Source organism: Heterodontus francisci, chromosome 1, assembly GCF_036365525.1.
Source record: "Heterodontus francisci isolate sHetFra1 chromosome 1, sHetFra1.hap1, whole genome shotgun sequence".
NCBI lineage: Eukaryota > Metazoa > Chordata > Chondrichthyes > Heterodontiformes > Heterodontidae > Heterodontus > Heterodontus francisci.
The window spans coordinates 135,767,453-135,782,918 of record NC_090371.1 but is presented as its reverse complement, the minus strand read 5'-3'; the positions used below and the strand labels follow the sequence as shown (position 1 = coordinate 135,782,918).

Below are 15,466 nucleotides of genomic sequence, written 5' to 3'. Positions count from 1 at the left end.
CCCTATGACGCCTGGTCAGTTTTGGTATTTATCCTCTACTTGAGCTGTGGTCCAATGCCACGTGCCCATCCTATTCCCAAATTCCTTTATTCCCTCTCCTTCAATTATCTATCTAAGCCATTCTTAAATGTTGCCATGGCCTCGGTTTCAATTAATAACCTTGGTAGTGCATTCCACAGCCTCAACATTCTGTACAAAAAATGTTTCTCCTGCTCTCCATCACTAATCTCTTAATTTAATCTTATAACTGTATCCCCTTGTTCAAGACAGCTCAATCACTGGAAAAAGTTTGTTTCTACCTCCTCTTTCTCATCCCTTCACAAGTTCAAATCACCTTGTAATCCATACTGACTGCTTCTAATTATTTACCCTTCATCTAAACATTAAGTAACTTCATCTGTTAAATTAACTGGCCTATAATTAATCAGGTTAGCCCCGTCTCCCTTTTTGAAACATGGGTATTACATTGGCCACTCTCCAGTCCTCCAACACACATCCACTCACTCTCAATAGAACCCTGAAATATAATTTCTAGAAGCTCTGCATTTTTCCCTTGGCATTTCCCTCAAAATCCTTGAATATATCAAATCAGGTCTCAGCAATTTGTCCTCCTTTGGCTTTTTTTTTAAATTATAATATCTCTTCAATTTTAAAACCAATTCAGGGTTCATCTCCTCCCCAGTATTCCTCTCCTTTGTACATACTAAATCAAAGTACTTGTTAAGTATCCCCACTAATGTCCACTTTATTAACTCTCAATCCTCTCCTACAAACAGCACCACAAATATAAGCACAGGTTAACCCTAGTGGAGCAAGGGTTACTCAATGGCTCTGAAGTACAGTCCACGCTTAATCAAATGTTCACTCTGTACATCCATATCTCCACCGTTTACACAAGTCATCTATCTAGAACCCTGCAGTTCAACTGCTCTCCCATATAAAGTCACACGCAGCATCACCCTGTCCCCACAAAGTTCCATTATCTCCCCATGCCTCAGTCAAACCACTTCAAAATCCCCATCCTGGTCTTCAAATCCTCCACGGTCTTGCAGCAGCTTAATTGGGAAATCTTCTCTAGTCCTTACCTCATTCCTCAGATCTGGATCATTACACGTTCCCGTTAACACTGCTTCATCATGGGTGATAAATCTTTCAACCACTACACCTTGCTATCAAGAAAACTCTTCCAAAACTATTTGCCTTCATACCTAAAACCGCCTAAAATAAAATCTCTCTTCAACCATTTCTACACATTGCCTCCCTAAATTTCTTCCACTTCATGCTCAGTGGCCACTTGCCTCCCTTGTAAAGCTCTGTAGAACATACAAGTGACGAACACTATAGAAAACAGTGTTTTCAAAATGTCTTTACAAAATTCAAATTCTCACCCCACAGCTGTTGTCTTATAGCAAAACAGTACATTTTCTGAACTCGCAAAATGACCTCATAATTAAGATGCCCAGATAAAATCACTACAGTTCACAAAATGCCAGGCAAAAAGATCTGCACCAGCCACTTACATTTCAGGTGTGTGATAGATTGGATAAAGGATGTTTTAAAAATTTTATTTATACAAATACAGAATTACTCTGCATATTACCAGCTCCTGGTGGTACAATAGTGATTAGGTCACTACACTTCAAAGGCCAGCATATAACCTTTTAATGAATACTTCATTCCATTAGTTACATCTCAATTCCTTTTGACTTTACACAGAAAAAGCAAACTATTCCCCTTGAAGGGTTGGTCATTATGATCAGTGAATTTGTTTGAGATGCTTGTCAAATGCTCCCTCAAACAGGTATAAAATCAAAAACAGACATTCAAAAAAACCTATACTTGGTCACTTTTCAAAATAATCTTTCAAATCTATCACATTAACAGAAATAGAAATAAAAATCTGTCCAAGAACAAAAAAACCCTGGCATTCAGATACAGCCATTGGACTCTAAACATTGACCGCTCGAACACATTTGTGTATTAAATTTTCTGTGAACTATTTATTCTACAGCTGTGAATTACCTTGGCAGTTTGTGATTGGGAGCATGAACTTGCTTACTGGAATGTACTAATTGCCTAATACATTTTTTTCTGAATACTACACAATTAATGGCAGGTTTTCAACACTGCATTGACTTATTCCGGTGTGTCTCCAAAATTATTAATTCAGATGGTTTTCCTAACAGCTACCACAGATATATTATTAAAAAATTCTTAGAGTTCACATTAATTCATTGGCAAATATTCTGCAACATTTGTACCAAGTTACTTCACAATATATTAGCAGTAATTTTTGATCTGCTCCAAGAAATCAATACACATGGGCTGGAATTTTACTTAAGGGCGGAGGCCCTGCCCACCAGCCAAAAAGTTTGGGCGAGCCCCGCCTCCGCCGGGCCTGGAAGCCACGCCGCAATTTTACGTGGCCCAGGCCCTTAATTGGCCTAAGGCAGGAAGTTCTGCCTCCAAGAGCTGCCGGCCAATCAGTGGACCGACAGATCTTCAGTCCCAGCAGCACCATCTGGAGTGGTGGCCACTGCTGGGACTGCACCCAGTGAGAGGAGCAGCAAAGGAGGAAGCCACGGAATTAAGGTTAGTGTGTGGTTCCTTGCCGGGTACAATCGGAAGGGTCCGGGGCGGTGAGGTGCTCCAGTGGGGGTGGCTTGTGTGGTTTTGGGGCCTCTCCGTGGGGCACAGGGTGCCTGATCAGGAGGGCCACCCCCTCCTCCCCACAACCAGCCCACAAGAAGGCAGCCAGGTTTAAATGGGCAACCTTCTCAGCTGGCAAAGTGGTCGTCCACCACTGGTAATATCCCAGCGGCGGTGGGAGGAGGCCCTTAAGTGGCAATTAATTGGCCACTTAAGGGCTTTAACTGGCCTGGGGCAGATGAACCATTTGTCTCTTCCCGCTTGTAAAATTGCAGTGGGGGTGGGAAGGCAACAGGAATGGCAGCCTCTGCATCCCATTCAATTTTATGCTCCCTCCTGCTACAAGCCCGCTGCCGGGGGAGTAGGGGGGTGGGGTGCGTAAAATTCCAGCCATGGAGTCCATGAAATTAAAGTGCGAACCAATGTTTGAATTTTTAAAAAGTTGCCTATAAATGCTTGTGTACATCACAGTGAATTCTATATTAAAACACCTGCACAGTAGTAAGTTAACACTTAGTCCAGCCAGACGGCAACGGATTCAGAGTGGATCTGTATTATGACGTTATCATTAAAAGTGCCCAAAATAGGTTTCAACGCACATGGAACCAGCAGCCGAACTGGGTGCTCAAAAGAGAGCTTTTATGAAATTAATGGCTTCTTTTCATGTTCTCTGATATCCAAGCCCGCTTTAGGTGACTGCAGAGTTACTGCAGTACCCTTTCTACAACAAAAGGTTGAACATTCGCTGAATCAAAATGCTACAGGGAAATAAGGAAGACAGATCCTTGTCCCAATTTCTTGATCAAATTAAGAGTGGATGCACTGTCCACCGTCTATCTGTAATACATGAGATGTTATTGGAAATAGAATAGGATTTTAGGACATCACTTGCAACACTGTACAACAAGCATAAGCATTCCAGTCCCTGCCAGAATTCCCAAAGTCATTCCCTACTTTTTATTGTTGAACTACATTCTACATATGACAAATAGCCGAGGTTTTAGTTTTATTTTACAACAGCACTTCTCCACCTTATTGCCAGAACAAATCCTTCAAAGAGGATGATCTTCCCCTCCCCAAGAAAAGTAGAATCCTGTTTGTTTAAAAAGGACATTCATTAAGAAGGCCAGTAATTAGTGAGCCGAATCAGAAATATTTCATGCCAAATTAGCACCACAAACAATGGAAGGAATGAATGGCTGTAAATTAACAAGTAAATTATGTAATAGTACAGCTACCAAAATTACCATGGTTATGCTTCATGCTTTTTTTTTTAATCGCTAAAACTGTTTTGTCATGGAAATTATTACTTTGCCTTGGTTTAAAGGTGCAACAATACAAGTAAAATTTATAGCACTGCACAAAGTGATCAAAACAGCTACTGAAGCAGAAAAGTGGACAAGGAAAATGCTAATGACATGGACTTCACAAAACCCTGTCCAGATGGGGAAGTACAAAGATCTAGAGAGTGGCAGATGTTCTATTTTACAGCAGTAAAATGATTTTGCCAAGATTGTTACCAAACTATATTGTTATACATTTTAAAAAGACACATTCATTCAAGTGCAATTAACATATTTTAGTTTCATTATCAATATTCAATTATCTGGTCTACAGGCCACATATGTTAACTTGTAATAATGGATATTCTATGCTGACTGCAGAGTTAATCTGGTCAAGGGGTTAGGACGAAGCCAAAGCAAAACAGCAGAGCTTGGAGAGTTCAAAACCATCATCTTTAATTTTTTGACTGGATTTATGTTCTGTAACTTCATTTTTGTAATGCAGTTTTCTATTTTTTTTGTGGAGAATTATTTTGATACAGTTTTGAACCAGCCTTTTTTGTACTGGCAACACAGGCCAATAGCAAAACCACTATCACTTTGCATCAGGCCAATGATGCATGATGATACTCATATAACAAAATTCATAATTCCTATATTGTCAGTGCTAGTATCAGGAAAAAGTTGGTTATTAATGTGCACGAAGTGCCAAGATGACAATACCTGGAGGTTTTCTGGAGAGTAGTGTGAGCAGCCAGCCACTAAGATGCTTCCTGTTCATCCCTTAAAATTCAAGGAAAGCAGAACTTAAAGTTAACGTATTCATGCACACAAACCTAGTCACTATCCATGAACTATTAGAGACATTTCTAATAGGAAAGAGCTGAAGAAACAACAGACAAATTCTTGCTCCTGATCTCTATCTGGAGAATCCTGCTGGAGAACATACAGGTGTGCCCTAATCAAGCAAGAACTGGATTGAAAAAAAAACAAAAATGCTGGAAATACTCAGCAGATCTGGCAGAATCTGTGGAGAGAGAAGCAGAGTCAACATATCAGGTCTGTGGCCTTTAATCAGAAGAGCTACTTCCAGACCTGCTGAGTATTTCCAGCATTTTCTGTTTTTACTTCAGACTTACAGCTTCTCTCAGTATTTTGCTTTTGTTGAAAAACTGGATTGAGCTTGGTGTGATTCTCCCGATGATCAAAATACTTGCTGACATTTCCTATGCAATCTTATACAACATAGAATGGCACTTGGGAGACATATCAGAGGCCACTATTACCAGTGGAACAAAATTCCTATGAGTTTTCAGGACAGAAAAGAGGAATAAAAAGTAAAAGATATCAGCCTCTTCCGGGCTTCTCGTGATTAAAAATACTGAGTAAATGTACTTGTAATATTTAGTAAAATAGTAGCAATTCAGGCAGGAACAGACCATTGGACCATCTATTATAAGCATTCGCTGTCAGAAAATTAACTTTATACATTTCTATTTGCTAACAGGAACCCAGACCCATTCTGCAAAAGTCTTTCAGTAAAACTGCTACTGGAACACAACAATGCTTCATTTTGGAGGCAGATACAACAACAACAACTTGTATTTATATTGCATCTTTAATGTGATAAAACATCCCAAGGGCATTATAAAACAAGACATCACACAAAGCCACATAGAGATATTAAGGCAGATGACAAAAGCTAGAAGCGGATGACATTCTTCTTTCCTTCTTCCTCCAGCAAGCACCCCTTCCCCAGTGTTTACGCAACTAACTCCAGCCTCCTTATCCCAGCAGAATTCTTTGAAATTCTAAAAACTGGGCATACACGTCTACTATTGGGATAAGGGCAACAAATTCAATAGCGCAAATGCTACGAGCTTGTACAAGGACAATGGACTCTCAGAATCTGAACTAAAGCAGTGTCATTATAAAAGTGTATTTAGATATGTTTATTTGGATCTGAACAATATGACCTTCAAACCTTGGATACATTTCAAACATCTGGTCGATGTGAACCTCCAATAATTACACTAATTGCACATTAATTCTGGAGTTTGTATGAACAAGCTGTATTTTGGTAATATACGTCAATTAACTTTACAGCTGAAAACTCAAGTCAGACATCCAAAATAAATCCAAACATGTGGTTTAGCACAGTTAGCACTCATAGATCAAATAGGACAAGACGTTTTACATGGGCACCGACTATTCTGTAACTTAAGGGTATTTCTTTCCTTTTCTTCAATATTGGTGAAATGCAATTGCTTTACAGGACTGATTTTAAAAGTCTGGCTCCTACTGTGGGGCACATACCAAGAAATTGCAGGTGGGCTCCTCACAAATTTCCATCTATTTATGTTCGTAGACAAAAAATTATGACTTATGCGCATACAATTTTCTGATATGCATTCTCAGCAGGAAATATTTCTTGCTGGGACCATATAACTGGAAAATTTACCCGCAGATGTTTCAGTCCACAATCTAAAACATTCCTCTGTTGTTTTTGACGCACAGGCTTTTGAAAGGTATCAAGCGATAAAAGGGCTTGATTTTTTACTCGTGCGCAAGAACGCAGCAGTGTCCTCAATTGGCAGTAGGCAGGGTCAGCCAATATTGACAGCTGGATATCATCAGCATGTTGTTTGCTAACTGCCCAACCAAAATGACCAGGAAGCAGTTGCCCAGCCATTAAAAATGGACGAAAGGAGGCCGCAGTTGGGGAGCCAGGGTACATCCTCTGCACAAGGTAATTGGCACAAAGGGCGGTAATTCTGGTGGGGGTAAATGGGGGACGAATCCTGGGGCAGGAGAGGCCCAAGTTTCGGTGTGGGTCCCAGGCCAGGAGAACTCTCTTGGACAATAAGGAAACAGAAAAATACTTACCTTGCTAGGCTTCTTCTGACCTTGGCTGCTGTTGCAATGCAAAACCTGCTGGGAGAGAAGCCACCACTTCAGATAAAAATGGGATATCAGGTCTTTATGGCTTCATCAGAGCCTGATCGACATAGTGAAAGTGTACTCTACTGGCTTGGGGCTGGCATCCTTACAGTCTGCAATTTAATATTGTCCTCATCCACAGTGGGCAGGAAAGGAGTGCGTTAGTCTGCCATTCAGTTTTAATAGCCCCCTTACCTGGTTTCCATATTTAGCTGTTTCTTTAATTCCCTTTCCTCCATCATACAGTCAGAAGTGGAATTCTTCACTGACAATTTTACTGTTCAGCTCCGCTCACTAGCACTCGGATAATCAAGCAACTGGTGACAACAGGACTTTGGCTGCATCACTTCCCTGGGTGGGCATAGCCATAACAACACTCAAAAAACTATTCAGAACATTTTCCATTTGATTTATGTGGAGAGAAGAGAGAAACTGGAGTTGTTCTCCTCAGAGCGGAGACGGTTAAGGGAAAATTTAATAGAATTGTTCAAAATCAATGTGTTTTAATACAGTAAGTAAAGAGAAACTGTTTCCAATGGCAGAAGGGTCAGTAATCAGAGGGCACAGATTTTAAGTAATTGGCAAAAGAACCAGAGGTAAAATGGGGAGTTTTTTTAAAAAATGCAGCAAGCTTTTATGATCCGAAATGCACTGCCTGAAAAAGGATGGTGGAAGCAGATCCAATAATCATTTTCAAAAAGGAACTGGATAAATACTTGAAGGGAAAAAATGTACAGGGCTATGGGGAAAAGGCAGGGGTGTGGGACTAGTTGGACAACTCCTTCAAAAGTGCCAGCACAGGAACAATGAGCCAATGGCCTCCCCTTGCGCTGTATCATTGTGATTTGGCACCTTTGCCACTGGACTCAATATTCACACAGGTGAATTTTGGCTGCAGCATGTACTATGCACAGGATGCATGCAGCAATCACCAAGCTTACTTCAACAGCACTCTCAAGCCTCATGACCTCTACCACTAAAAACAACTGCAGCAATTTCACAGGAACATAACATCCTCCAAGCTCCCTTCAGGTCACAGAACATTCTGATTTGGACATATATGGCTGTCGCTGGTTCAAAATCCTGGGATTCACAACCTAGGACCACTGTGGAAGCACAAGGGGACTGCAATAGTTCAAAGAGAAGATCCACCACCACTTTCTCAGGGAACTAGGAATGGGAAATAAATGCAGTTTTGCCAGCATCATCCACCTCCAAAGGTAAATAAATTTTTTAAAACTTGGTCAGTTCTCTTTTGTCTCTTTCTTTGCTGCACAAGGTTTCCATCTAACATATAGAGTAAACCTGGAGGGACCTTATGGTTGACCTGTATTCCTTTTTTTCACATGGTGAATTGTGCCTATGTTATACCCTTTTCAAGACAGGTAATTCGATTCCTTAAGAGATGGGAAGTGTTAGTGCCTGGTTTTTGTCCCCATCTTCTAAGCGACATAAAGATGCTTCATTTTTAGGCTTTAGACCCTAAAACATTCAGTTCAAACAACAATGTAAAAGCTGAGAACTCACTGGAAATTCACTTTCCAAAACAGAAATCAGACTTTAGTTCATACAATACAGAAGTTGTTGGACTGCTTCTGTGCTGTAGTGCAGAGAACCCAAAGCAGCAACCACATAGTATTTTTCAATCAGCAAAGGGAACCTCACTCATTATCTGCAACAGCTTCATTCTCCAGCAAAAGACAGAACCTCCCTTCCACAATATTTTCCAGAAAAATAAATCAACTAAATGGTAACCTGCTTTAAGATTTTGGCCGGAATTTTACATTGGGTGGGAGGCCCAGCCCACCAGCCAAAGAGTCGGGGGCACGCCCACCTCTGCCGGGCCTGCAGAGACACGCCAAGATTTTATGCTCCCCAGGCTCTTAATTGGCCTTGGGCAGGACTTCTGCCCCTCTGAGGCAGGAAGTTCCCACCTCCAAGAGCGGCCAGCCAATTAGCGGGCCGGCAGCTCTCAGTCCCAGCAGTGCTACCGGGAGTGGTGAGCATTGTGCAGTTGGGCCGTGCGGGGAGCCCTCCGTGGGGCATAGAGTGTCCAGTCAGGAGGACACCCGCCCCCAGCCCGCAAGGAGGCCGCCAGGTTTTACTGGCAAAATACCAGCGGTGGTAGGAGGAGGCCCTTAAAGGCAGTTAATTGGCCACTTAAGGGTCTTGATTACCCTGGAGCAAGCGGGCCATATCTCGTCGCCCCTCGTAATATTGCAGTGAGGGTGGGAAGGCGTCGGGAACGGCCCCCTCACCCCCCCACCATCAGCCCAGCCGTGAGGGGGGGGGGGGCATAAAATTCCAGCCTTTGAGTCATAATCAGTTCAGTACAATATTAGCAATCTCTGCTACTGTATTGAGGACAGAAATGCAACTCATCACTACATATTCTATTTCTACTGTTCTGTTTTTTGGACAACACCTCTCACCTATGTCACATTTAGTTCCTTTGCTCTATTTTTCAATAAAGACATTTGATTCATTACTGCAATTGTAGCAAAAATGAAAGCCACCCATAAAAGTCAGACTGGAGACCTAGCCTCCACCTGGTGCATTCTTTCATGATCCTCGAGGATTAAATGTGTATTATATCACTCTGCATCACACAATGGAGTAGAACCATGAGAACAATGGCAGAACAACTGCACCTCAAATATGAACTATGAAAATGTCAAGTGCTACCAATACTATAATGTGTGTAGCACCTCATCTTCCATTTTGAATATACTAGAAAGATAATTGCAATATCTTTGAATTAATGTTTTAGATATTGACAATCACTACAATACTACTGCAAAACAAAAATAGTGTACATTATAAGCATTAATCAAACTGAATATAATTAACAACAATTACCATTCTCTTGGAACAACAACAGAGTAAGAGAAGTAAAAATCCAGTTGATGGCTTTTCAGTTTTTCTTTGGGGTGGGGGGGGGGGGCACGTGGGGGAGTGGTGTCTGTCAGGAAAACCAACAGTAAAAGATCGCACAGTACAGGGATGTGATCAAATACAGCAGAGTGACAAAACTTGACACTCTCAAAACAGGAAACAGGCCAGTAACCTTAATTAACAGCTCCTTTAACAGGCCTGGTGCTACAGTACAATATTTAGCAGGCATCTCCATTGCCACAGGTTTTAGCACCACTTGACTTGTGTGTATGGAAAGAGCATGATCAGTTCTCATGTGGGTTGTTTTTTGCAATATATCCTCCTGGGGAAAAATGTGTTGCTGATCAGATGATTGCCAAGTCAGTTTTATTCATACCTATCCTGAGGGAAAAAGACAGGAAAAAACGGGAGATTGAGAGTTTGAGAACACCAGTACTATACTTCATCTGATTGATTCTGTTATTATTCGTGAAAAATGCATCAAGTGAGAATCAATAAAGAATAAAGATCAATAATTAAGAGGCAAGAGAAATATTAAAGGGAAAATAAATTTGTAAATAAGCATTGTCCCTTTAGAGATTTACAGCTGTATTCTAACTGTATAAAATTAACATAACTAAAACCTCATGGTCCAGCATATCCCTCACTCTATCACCACCAAACCAATTCTGTTTCAATGAGGCGTGCAGGAGAGTATGCCAGGAGCAGCATTAGGCATAGCTAAAAAGTAGGTGCCAATCTGCTGAAGTTAAAACACAGGACTTCATACATGCTAAACAGCAGCAGCAGTGCATTATAGGCCAAGTTCAGCAAACCCACAACCAATGGATCAGATCAAGGCTCTGCAGTCCTGCTACATCCAGTCACAAATGGTGGTGGATAATTAAACAACTAACAGGAGGAGGCATCTCCGTGAACTTCTCCATAATAAGGAAGCCCAGCATGTGAAATCAAAAGGCAAGGCTGAAGCATTCGCAATCATCTTTAGCCAGAAGTGTCGAGTGGATGACCCATTTCAGCCCCCTTCAGAGGTCGCCACATTCACAGATGCCAGTTTTCAGCCAATTCAAATCACTCCACATGATATTAGGAAATGGCAGAGCACACCGGATACAGCAAGAGGCTATGGGCCTTGACAGCATCACAGCAGTAGTGCTGAAGACCTGTGCTACAGAACTAGCCACACCTCCATCCATGATGTTCCAGTACAGCTACAGCACTGATACAATGTGGAAAATTGTCCAGGTATGACTTGTCCACAAAAAGGACAAATCTAATCCAGCCAATTAGTGTCCCCATCAGCCTACCTACAATCATTAGCAAGTGACAGAAGGTATCATCGACAGTGTTATCAAGCAGCACTTATTCACCAATAACCTGCTTACCGATGCTCAGTTTGGGTTCCAACAGGGTCACTTGGCTTCAGATCTCAATACAACCTTGGCCCAAATGTTGACAAAAGAGCTGAGCTGACAGTGACTGCCCTTAACATCAATGCAGCAATTGACTGAATGTGGCACCAAGAAGCCCTAATAAAGTTGCAGCCAATGGGAGTCAGGGAGAAATCTCTCCACTGGGTGGAGTGATACCCAGCATAAAGATAATGATTGTGGTTGTTGGAGGCCAATCATCTCAGCCCCAGGACATCGCTGCAGGAGCTCCTCGGGGGAGTGTCCTAGACACAACCATCTTCAGTTGCTTCATCAATTACCTTCTTCCCTCCATCATAAGGTCAAAAGTGGGGATGTTCACTGATGATTGCATAGTGTTCACTCCCATTTGCAACTACTCAGCTAATGAAGCTGTCTATACCCACTTTGCTGTAAGACCTGAACAACATGCAGGTTTGAGCTGATAAGTGGTAAGTAAAATGCATGCCACATGTGCCAAGCTATGAACATATCCAACAAGAGTCTAACCACCTCTCCTAGATATTCAATGGGATTACCATCCCCAAATTTCCCACCATCAATATTGTGGCTGAGAGAGGTCAGAGGTTGGGTATTCAGTGGCAAATGACGCCCCTCCTGGCTCCTCAAAGCCTTTCCACCATCTACAAGGAACAAATCAAGAGTGTGATGGAATATTCTCCACTTACTTGAACGAGGGAAAGTCGAACAACACTCAAGAAGCTCATCATCCACACTCAAGAAGCTCATCATCCAGACAAAGCAGCCAGCTTGATTGGCACCCCACCCACCACCTTAAACATTCAATACCTCTATCACAGGTGCAACATAGCTGCAGTGTATACCATTTACAAGATGCAGTGCAGCAACTCAGCAAGGCTTCTTTGACAACGCCTCCCAATCTGTGACCTCGGCTACCTTGAAGGACAAGGCCAACAAGCACGTGGGCCCACCACCCCCAAATCACACACCATCCTGACTTGAAAATATATCACCATTCCTTCATTGTCACTGGAACTTCCTACCTAACAGCATGTGGGCATACCTTCACCCCACACAGCAGTTCAAGAAGCCAGCTTACCACCGCCACGTCTCAAGGGCAATTCAGAATGAGCAATAAATACTGCCCCTGCCAGTGACACCCACACCCAATGAATAAGTAAAATAACTTTAGTCCCACAAATAATCCCTTTTTCACAGCTGAATTTCTTTTTCTGCACTTCACTTCATTCTCCCACAGTTTTATGGCAGAAGTAGATTGTGGTCAGCTTTTCCATTGAACAAGAATTGTAAAACTGTACCTTCAAGGCTCTCTGTAGTGCTTTTTGTTAAATTAAACCAAAGTTATGGAGATGGAAAAAGTAGAAAGTCAGAAGCAATTGCAATGAGGGAAAAAAGTTACAGAAGAAATGGAAAAGATTGGAAATGAATTATAGAGCAATTTTTAAAACAAAATGTTAGCCATGTGACCCATTACATTATTACCTCAAAACATCAGAGTCAAGAATGAGAAATGGCAATTTCGTCTATCTCGAACTTTCAACTTTGCAACCAACTACAGTTGGAATGTCCCCAATGTTTTGTCTCTATTCCTCTGCCTGATAGAGTGGTAAATGCTCACAATAAAACATTAACTTTTTTTATTCATAGATTAAAATTTGTTTTCCACTAATTTAAATTCATGTTAGTTTGAGAACTAGCGCACTATAGAGGTTCCATTCATGTTTCACCAGAAAGGGAGATGCTCATTGCAACAGAGATGGAAAGGAGGAACAAAAACTGGTGTGAAGGATAACCTGTGCTGTTCTCACACAGTTCCATGACAGCGCCCAGAGTTAATTAGTGAAAGGTTTGTGAAGCCCTTTTGCATACTTTTTTGGGCACAGGAGAAAAGGAGAGATATATATAAAGCCCAAAAAAGAAAACACAAAATGCAAACAAAAATACGAAGAGATAAATATGAAGATGTTTGTGTGAGTGAGGGCAATGAGTTCATCTATTATTTCACCAGTCTCACTGTTTTCACCAGGTGAGTACCATCTGCTCCCAGATTACAACTGCCATTCTAAACTGACTGTCAGGTTGTACACACGAGACCAAGGATGGCTTTCTTTTTTGTATTTCATTTCCCTACAGCAGTGTTGTTGAATTGCAACCCAACAGATCTAGGTGCTTAACCTGCATTCCCCTAATACCATAATGTTGTAATGCCACTGTGCTACATATCTTCCATGGTTACTCTCCTCTGTCCCACCATTTTGTCCACATACTAGTATCTAAACGGGTATATCTAGTAGACAAATGCAGATCTACAGATAATTCCAATTCTGATCTCACATTTGACTTCCTGTCCTGTCTGCCAATGGCCAACCAGTTTTTCTACTATATTTCTCTACTATTAGCAGCCTGTAGGGTGACAACCCTCTGGAACGTCTGCTCCACATAACTTCCTCCCTCCCAAATGCTGCAGAATGTGTCCAACTGACTCTCAAGCCATGCGACATTTTGCTCGAGGAATGCAACCTTCACACGTATATTCATCCTTCATGGTATATTGGTCCACATCACGCAAGTCGCATAGCCGTGGCTCAGTTAGTAACACTTGCTTCTGAGTCAGAAGGTTGTGGTGTCCCACTCTAGAGACTTGAGCACAAAAATCTAGGCTGACACTCCAGGGCAGTACTGAAGGAGTGTTGCAGTGTCAGACGTACCATCTTTCCAACAAGGCATTAAGCCAAGGCTCCATCTACCTTCCCAGATGGACATAAATGATCCAATGACATTATTTCAAAGAAGAGCAGGGGAGTTATCCCCAGTGTCCCGGCCAATATTTATCCTTCAATCAACAATCATTAAAACAAATTATCTGGTCAAAATCACATTGCTGTTTGCAGGAGCTTGTTTCATGCAAATTGGCTGCCACGTTTCCCATATTACGATAGTAATTACACTTCATTAGCTGTAAACGTTTTGGCACATCCTGATATCATGAAAGGTGCTATATAAAAGCAAGTCATTTTTTGCTGTCATCAGGCAACAAAGCTTTCAGTCTTTCTACAAAAGGTGTAGTCATCAAAAGTTCATGGCTGGAGATAAGTCAGAAATCAGGGCCAGAGGAAAACAATATCAGAATGGTAAAAAAAAAAATGGACCACCTTCAAGCTCCTGGAAATTTAAGGCTCAAAGCTCAGACGCTTCATCACACCTTTAGTATTTATTTTTCAATCCTCAGTAATTTGGCACCACTCAGAGCTGGCAATCAGGCAGTACAGTACCTGCAAACAAGTCAGATGTCTAAATTTCCCTAAAGGCAGACAAAATACAAGTATTTGTGACAAAAGGGGTTAGTTCAATTCTCTCATGCTAAATTGATCAAAAACGAAAGCCATCATTGATCTGGAACTGCAATTTAAAATAGTGAATCAAAGCCCCCTCGATGGTTCAGCAGGTTTGGGCAGTGAGTAGCCAGACCATGATCAAAAGAAGGTCCAGGTTGGTGGTAGTGATGCGACAATTGGCCTCAGCACCCAGGGTTGAGAAAGAAAACACCGAAGGATTCCTGCTTGAGATTGTGATCCAGGAATCCCTGCTGTATACGTGCATCGTGTGGACTTTTTGCAAGGACAAGATCAGATTGTTTTTGTTTTCTTTAAATCAAGGAACAGACTAGTAATGGTAACTTGGAGCCATATAAAAATGAGAAATGGCATTCATGAAAAGACACCTGAACAAGGAGCCAATGCATTCCCTAGTGAAGTGGCACAGAAAGAATGAAAAACTTGGAGACAATGAGAAGATTGGAGCAGGAAATGCCAGATTACCAAAAAGGGCAACATAGAAATTTGCAAAAGGATTGAACTACAACTCACCCACCACAAACAACCATGGGAAAATCCTTTTGAACTTATTATCCAAAGGCTGGTCTAGTTGGAAACAAAAGGCACTACAAGTCAGACAATTACTGCATCCTCCCCATATGAAGCCTTGAAGTGCAGGTAATCAAATAGTGCAGGCAAAGGACAATTTTTCTACAATTCGAGAAATAAACCTAATTGTAATGTTACCTATCTTTCCTCTTCTACAATAGCACCAAGCTATTAAATTTCTAGGGGCAAAATTTCTGTGGCAGTTCCCTGATCTCCTGACAGAACATTGGCAATAGATCAGTGAAAACCAGAGATTAAGGGCCATTTACGCTGCTTCTCTGGGTTTTCTGCCGACACGATGGAGGGAAACAGGAAATTACTGTCACTCACCTCTCCTCTATACTGCAGCAAAATGGTAAGAAAT

General features: G+C 41.6%; 1 protein-coding gene across 9 annotated transcripts in view; it reads right to left on the bottom strand.

Annotated features, from left to right (window-relative positions):
- Positions 1–15,466, bottom strand: part of LOC137372424 (amyloid beta precursor protein binding family B member 2-like) — a 451,769-nt gene that overhangs the window by 415,601 nt on the left and 20,702 nt on the right. The window contains exon 2 of one of the 9 annotated variants that reach the window (XM_068036322.1): positions 4,656–4,715. The exons of the other annotated variants lie outside the window; for them this stretch is intronic. The gene's annotated coding sequence lies outside the window, so the exon portion shown is untranslated. The remainder of the gene's footprint in view (positions 1–4,655; positions 4,716–15,466) is intronic. 9 annotated transcript variants of the gene reach the window in all.